Here is an 8,025-nt window from a genome sequence, read left to right as displayed (position 1 = left end):
AAACAGCAAAATAAAGAGCAAGATAGTCACATATTATGAACAGTTGAATTTACACATGCTACATACTCAGCTATAAATAGGTCACTACTGCACCTTAGTGAAAAAAGTACAGCTGCTGTACTGTTTCTTTTCCAAGCTGGCGCCGTGTGACTGAGTCACGGCAGCTCTCTCAGATGCACCAAACCAGTGTCTCTCAGTGTCTGTGTATACAAACATCTGTTGTACTCCGTAAAATAGCATAACCATTTTACAACTCTCCATCAATATACCTTATCACAACCAGTGTCACAGCTGCACTGTGCATGTATTGTATTTCAACAAGTAGACTATGTTATATAGAACTCGGCGATGAGTTAAAGTACCAAACCAAACCTTTAACAACAATAATAATAATAATTAAAAAAAAAAAAAAAAAGATGGAGGGTCCTGCAGCACGGCTCAGTGGTTGCAGGTGGGATTCTGATCTGTAACAGAACTACACTCGCTCCACATCTTGCGCCCCATCTCCGTCATGCCGACATGCAAACACGCACTTTAATCATTTAGATTTCCATTATCACAGCTTCCTCTCCTCATTACTCAAACCTCCTCTCCTCACTACTGAGCCATGAACCAAAATTAATTCATTACCTTGTCTACGACACCAGATTGCGATCTTAGTGGGATTTGAGTTCTCATTTCAAACTCAAACATTTGACGTTTGCTATATTTTCTCGCACACGCTTTCCCACAAGAAAAGAAAACGGCCAAGATTAATTAGAATACTGTCGCAGGAACAGACAAGAGATGGGACACGGCTGAGTTGCTGCAGTGAATGTGGCAAAAAAAAAGGAGAAGAAGAAGAAAACTACAGACTGGCTCAGTATCACAGTGGCAGTTTCATTCAGATAGGAAAGTGCAGCTGCGATGGAGTTGTGGTGCAGGTTGTCAGTCCCACAAACCTGTGCCTAGCGGCTTCGAACACTGTGTGCGACCATGCTCAGCTTTCACTCTCATCTTCCCCCTCCTGCTTCGCCATGTTTCACATCTGAAAGGGAAAACAAACAAGCAGTGTCAACCCTCCATTATTTGCCAGCAGGCCCACCTCTCATGTCCTGACACCTACATAATGAGAAGTAGATGTACACGCAGCAACCCCTGGCCCTCTTCCTCAGATGAGACCTCTAGTAAATGATCTGCAGCAACAGCCACGAGAGTTTCAGGAGGTTTTTTTGACGCATGAGACCAAACATTTACAAAATCCATGAGATATATTCCACATGTCCATGCACAAACAAACACCCTGAACGATTTGGTCTAGCGTGTCATGGCCAACAAAGGCCAAACTGATTTTGTGAAGTCTTTTATATGCCTTCCTATTGGTGCAAAGGGAAAACACTTGGCAAATGTCACTGAAAACCTTGTCATTCGCCACAGCCTCCTTCTACTCAAAGGATCCAAATTGTTCCTGCCCTGCTCTTCGAGGCTGAAAACAATTCAAATTGAAGATTTTCAAGATGTAATTGAGAGAATTCGTTCTGACTTGGAATCTCAAGCGCAATCCTGCTTCCTTGAAAGTTACCTCTCTGGCTTTAAAAATACCCAGAAAAAACTTTTAAATGAGGAGATTTTTATTTTATTATTATTTTTTTTTTATCATAAATACAGGGAAACGCTTTGCAGAGCTCGGAATACCTGCTCTCTGGACAGAGAAGGAGGGTTGGGGGGGGGGGAAGTAAATTAATTGGGAAAACTCAAGACTGGAGTGTGATTGTGACTTTGATCAATGACTGGGGAAACTCATTACCAGCGTGGGCCAGTGCGTGAGTTGGACCCTTAATTGCATGCCAGTCTGTAAGCCCCCGCCATAATTGACAGCTGGATGAAGCAGGTGTGCCCAGTGACATGATGGCACAGTGAGGCAGAGACAAAGGAAAAGGGGGACAGGAGATCATGATGGACTGAAGGAAAAAAAAAAAAGCACAATTAAGAAAAAAAGTCCCATTACACTTGAAATGGTCCCTGTCTGAAAACTCATGTAAAGAATCTTACTTTATTCTTGCGACGACAAGAAATTGGAACCAGAAGGAAGAAGTGGAGGGGAAGTGGCCCGACAGTAGGATGAAGTGATGATGAGAAGGGCAAGACTTGACAACAGGAGAAAAAAAATGCATGACACTAGAAAGCTATTATTTTGACTTTCATTTTACAGACACGGTGCCGGTATTACCTGGCTGTGAGTGTCCCTGTGTCCTTACGTGGGTTTGTTCAAAGTTGGATCGACAGTGACTGAACAGCTCCCCCCTGTGGAGAAATACCAGAAGGCTAAATGTGCATTGAGTCTAAACTGCAAGGCTCCGAGAAAGGTTTTGGGGAAGAGGTTCGTTGTGTGAAATAGTCATAACTTTTTCTTTTTTTTATTCTAAAGGACCCTCAAAACTGGCCCTCCATCCCCTTTTTGCCTGAAGTGATGCACTAATCCCGGGAAAAGGCATTTGCAGCCTTTTTATTTGCCACTTTCTGGCAAGCTCTCATAGACCAAAAAGAGGAAGGGAGGGGGGCAAAGAATGTCGAATTCAATCAAGCCACCATAATTCCTTGCAGTGTATGAGTGGAACCTGGCTGATTCACAGGCTTCTAATGGCTGCTCATAATCAAGCGCCGCGATTAAGCACTCAGGGAAGTGGGCACACACTGAAAAATCCTTTGGAGATGTCCTCTCCCTTCCAGCTAAGTACACTCATTACCTTGAAACAGCGGGTACGTGGGTGCTTCATTAGCTTTTATGCCACGGTGCCTGTATTTGCACATAGTTTTCTTTGTGTCTGATTTCATACAGTGAAAAGGCACCCAAAGAGCCCTCGTCTGTAACAGTTGGAAATCTGTGAGCTGGCTACCTACCTACCTTCAGAGGGTGGGATGGGGGCTGGGGACGGGGTCGTAATTGCAGGTTTCATGCACAGAGTACAAGAAACAGGTGGAGGGAAGACTAAAAAAAGAATGGGTGATTGAGCAGGTGCACACTACATCTACCTATTTCATAAATCCACAGTAGCTACTAGCTTTGACATGAAGACAAGCTCTAAAAATAATTTATAGCAATGTTAATATTCATGATATTTTCAATCCTACTTTTGCCAAACTTTTGAAATATGGCCAGTTTTCTAAAATTCAAAAGGGGTATGTTGGGCGACCATTTAGAGCCTTTATTATTGTATTGTATTATGTTAGCTAATGTGCCCGTTGGAGGCCTTAATGGTGGCTGGAGGCCAGACGGAGGATAGCACCCTCCACATGGCAGACTGCACTGGATATCCAGACAGATGCTACTCATTAGCCAGGATCATCGAGGTTCTGAACCAGGAGCTCCCACCCTGACCACAACCATCTGTAATCCCAAAAACCATCATGCGTCTCTTTAAAGGTCATTATTAAAATCAAATTTAGCTTTAATTAACATTTTATACCTCAGGTATACGCTACAAATTGAAGCTGGATGGCAAAACAATGTCACCGGACGGTCATTTAAAAATGATAGATTTTGTGAGTCTAGGACCTGGGGGGGAAAAAGGAAAAGGGACAAAATGGAAGCTACCTTTGACAAAAGAGGAAAAAAAATGTGGGTTTAATTCATCATCCTACAGCTGGCAACAAGAAGAGACTCGGGAAATTCCAGCGGAAGCGTGCGTACACACAACGGCGCTGCCTGGAGGCACAGGGAGAAGATGGATTGCCGCTAAGTGTTTTTTGAATCGCATTGCGGTCCTCAGATTATAGCCATTATAGGTAAAACTCCTCGCAGAAAGATTAGTCTAATTAGCTCTGTCTTCAGCTGTGTTTGTTTGCGTTGACATCTCATCGCGCACATCAATGATACACAGCCTGTTCCATAAAAAAAATAAAAAGCACAGAACCAGGCAGAATGCCATTTTCATCTAGGTTTTTTTTGAGGGGAAGGAGGGGGGTTGTTTTACATGTTCCAATCTGTTTAGCCTTGTCATCATAATGAGACTTCAGTCATCTAAATGGCTCTCGGGGCAATTTATCGATGATGACGTGCCTTATATTTATGTGAGAAAACAAGGAAAAAGCAACAGACAACAGTCAAGCTGCTGCTGCCACTCGTCCCCATCAAAGACGTCTTTCATCAACCCTCCCACCACAAAATGTGGATTTGATGATACCCATCTTTCACTCCAAAAATAAGCAGACTGATGTCAGACAAACGTCCTGATATCTATCAAAGTACTATCTCCGTCTTGTCTTGTCCCCCCCCCCCTCCCCCAACCCCCCTTCCCGTATCCACGCGCCTGCTGACGATACATCACTGCCTTTGATCTTGACTGTCTAAATGTCTGCAGAGCGTCACACAAGTTTTTCTAAGAGGACGTCACCGGTGTTTGTGTGTGTTGTGTGCGCATGGAAACTGCACACACGCGTAAGTGGGCAGGGCCCCTCTAATTCCTGAGCCCGTGTTGGAGCACCAGCCCCACCCGACACGGGATAAATTCAATCCATTACCTGGCGGGCAGCTCAATCGATGGCGCTTTCAGCAGCAGCTGATGAACTTCCCACTCTGACAAGGTGTATCATTCAGGGCTATCGGACAGCATTTCAAAGCACCAGGGAAACTGGAGAGCCGGTGTTTTCCCTGCGAGAGAGGTGAAACAAGAAATGTGTACAGATTAATCTTGTCAGGACGTTCACTGATCAACTGGCTGGACAAAACATCTGGGTTGTTTTTTTTTGTGTGTTTTTTTTTTGTGTTTTTTTTTAAGAATTATCAAGAACAATCTGAGTGCAAACTGTAAAAATGTAGCTGCATTTTAAAGGTGACAAAGAAAACAGTGTGGGTGTGTGTGTGTGTACGGTGCAACCATTGTAACAATTGATTTCCGTACTATCAACTGGATTATGTCAAGAATGATAGTGATAGTCATCAAGGTAACGAAGACAGGAAGCAAAACTAAAGTCATCGACGAAAGAACAAACACACTTCAAAATAAAACAGGAAATACATGGGACATGACAGACTCTTATGATTATGGTAACTGCAACTGGAGGTATTTAATGAAGTATGTGAGGCATGTGTTGGAATGACAGGCGACTTGAAAGGCAATGGAATGTCACCCATCACTTTTTATAGTTTTATTTAACTTTACCTTTTTTACATTTTATAGTTTTATTTTATTTTTTTTAAATTACAGTTTAATGCCAACATACAGACAATGAAGCACAACAATTACCAATATTAATCAGTCAATGTTTTCATATTTAATATAAATCTAGGAATAACAAAAAGAAATCTATGGCCTAACGCCACATTGCTTGATTCCAACCATGGTTGACTGAATTTCACACCTGCTTGGATATCACGACACATTCCTGAACACAACTGAATGCATGTTCTTATCAATCTGTGCATCATTCAGACATAAACTGTAATTAAATCTATTCATGTTGGATAGGAATAACATGCTCCTGTCAAAATCTGTGTGCATGTACACACGTTTTCTTTCTCGCCCCTGTCGCCATCCCCCGTCTGCCTCGCAGGGACAAAAACAGAAATAAATTTAAGACCTGGAGGGACGCAGAGACGGAGAAGTCGGTATGAAGGAGGTGATGGAGGGGGAGGCGGCGGAGGAGATCAAATGGCAGGGCAGTTATGAGATGTGTGTCTGATGCCTTTTCAGACGGTGCTGTTTTGGCCGCCGCACCAGTCAATCACGATTACAATGGCGAGGAGAGATGGGAGCAGTGGTGCAGAAAGAGCAGGAGTGATAATTACAATGCAAGGGACAAGATAATAGGAACACGCCGCACTCTCCCAATCATTTCATGTATCAGCAGCCGGGTGACCCCCACCCGCAGCCCTCAATCACCACTCCTCCCCTCCCCCACTGACAACCAGCAATCACGGGTCATATTTGTGAAATCCAAAAAGAATTAATTTGATGACAGCGGAGGGGGTTGTGATCCATCGCAGAGCAAAAGCATGTTTGCGTGCAGAGTTTTGTCAAATGTCAAAGAGTATTGACTCACACTCGTCCCCGATTAAAGAAGCATGCAAAAACAACAATGTTATTGCCGCAGGACGGTGAGGAGGAGCAGGAGGAGGAGGAGGAGGTGGAGGCCCGCAGGGTTTTATACCTAAAAAAACAAAAAAAACACATCACAACATGCACCTCGAAAGAGGACAGTTTGGAATAGTTGTGAAAATTAAGGTTTATAGTATTCCTGATAAAAAACAAAATGTTAACGAACCATCAAGGTGAATAAACAGCAAAAATAAGCGATTAAAGCCTCCAGCTATGTTTGTCTGCTTGGCATGAGCAAATAGAAAAAGAAAAAAAGAGGGAAACACTTGAGGCAAATTTGGCGACTCACCACAATGAGTGCCTGTCTGTTAAAGTCTAAAACATAAAACCAATAAAGACAGAGATAAACTACACAGATCAGCCAAGCATAGGTTAGAAACTAATTCACCTTCCAAATACACAATAACATACACCAAGATGCAGTTCACATTAGCCTCTAGTCTGCACAAGTACCAGGTACCTTATAAAACCAGCAAAGAAGTTGAAAAAATACTGAGAATTTGTGCAACTGGTTAGACAAATCAAAAAGATCACATCCACAAGAAACAGTGCTTATTTTTCGAGCAGTTAATGCTAAATGTGAAGTGAGTTTCTGCTCGTCACAACAGTGATTAATAATTTTGTTTACGGGAACTCCTGTTATGTGTTACGCATAAGTGAGCAAACCTGCTTCCTCGCAGGAAGGCAAACACGTTGCCCCACAGCGCTGCTTTAAGCAGAGTCAGCTGAGAACATTAATCACGGTATCGTTTCAATTTAAATTTACCGTAAAGCGTAAAGAGGCCTAATGAAAATTAAGTTGTTTATGATGTGCGTGATTACGAGGGTATCTCTTTTAACTGCAAGAACCCGAGAAGATGCCCAAAGGCAATCGATCATTTGTGGATGTTTTGTAGGTGACATGCATTAACTTTGTTTTTTTCAAAAACAAACTTTTAAATGTTATAAGTTTAAATGTTTATAAGTTAAGACCATCATAAAACCACATTCATTTTATACGACACTGTATAATGAAAATTATAGAAGTGATTCAATTTGCCATGCATTGTTTATTGCATGGCATGGTTTTAGGTTTTAAATCGAGATACTTTTATTTATTTATTTTTGGGATGCATTATGTCTGATCACATATACCTGATTGATATCCTTTACTTTGTAAAATCTGTAAATGTAAAAGTATATATTAAATTAATATAAATAAATTGTGGTAATTCCAGTTACATAGAAGATGCATCAAAATTTTATCAAAAATATTTATGTAAATGCATATACATATTTTCTGTTTTCCATTACATATTTTAAAACAACATGTCACCTAACCTATTTTCATCATCTTAAAACATGGTTGAAAGTTCAATTCGGTTTGTTTGTAATTTCAACATTAGAAAACAGGCAGAATAAAGGCAATGCTAAAGTCAATCACCCACTTGAAGCCTTGCTGGAATAGAAAAAGGCTCGGAGGCCACAGAGCAGTAAACAGTTATACAGGCTTGTAAATACGCAGAAAGAGCCACAGTAATCTGCACTTTTGAGCTGACAGGCTTCAGAACTATTTGTAAAGGCTGCCTCCATTCACTCTCTCACTCACTCACTCACTCACTCATTCCCTTTCTCATGCGAGGATGCCTGTGTCTCCACCTGAAATGAGGCAGGCTGGCTGCAAGAGGCAGAGCAATAATGGTTTCCAAGGAGACAGTGAATGCTCAGTGCTTCCCGTTACACCCTATTTCTGCTCCCAGACAGGCACAGACCAGTGGGTCCAGTTTGCCCAGATAGCATCTGGTGAAAGCATCTGGTGGAACCACACAGAGCCAATATGAACCAAACCTACAACTTCTTCACAGGGATATTTTTGTCAATCTATTTTGCAGCCATTTTTCCAATCTGATAAAGTCAAATCAACACATCAAAATCTCAAATACAGAAGCAGTGAACAGAAATAGAATAA

The 8,025-nt window shown here is 41.8% G+C and overlaps 1 long non-coding RNA gene across 1 annotated transcript; it reads right to left on the bottom strand.

The window, feature by feature from the left end:
* Positions 1 to 407: 407 nt before the first annotated feature.
* LOC142893779 (uncharacterized) lies at positions 408 to 4,631 on the bottom strand. Its single transcript, XR_012927747.1, has 3 exons — positions 4,501 to 4,631; positions 2,210 to 2,283; positions 408 to 1,027 (listed from the first exon to the last, which is right to left on the bottom strand). It is a non-coding gene; the product is annotated as an uncharacterized LOC142893779 (long non-coding RNA).
* Between the last annotated feature and the right edge of the window lie 3,394 nt (positions 4,632 to 8,025).

This window comes from Nelusetta ayraudi, unplaced genomic scaffold, assembly GCF_046127955.1.
Source record: "Nelusetta ayraudi isolate G7.1 ecotype Tasmania unplaced genomic scaffold, CSIRO-AGI_Nayr_v1 ptg000042l, whole genome shotgun sequence".
Lineage (NCBI taxonomy): Eukaryota > Metazoa > Chordata > Actinopteri > Tetraodontiformes > Monacanthidae > Nelusetta > Nelusetta ayraudi.
The sequence above is the reverse complement of the archived record's forward strand: the minus strand, read 5'-3'. Positions and strand labels throughout refer to the sequence as shown.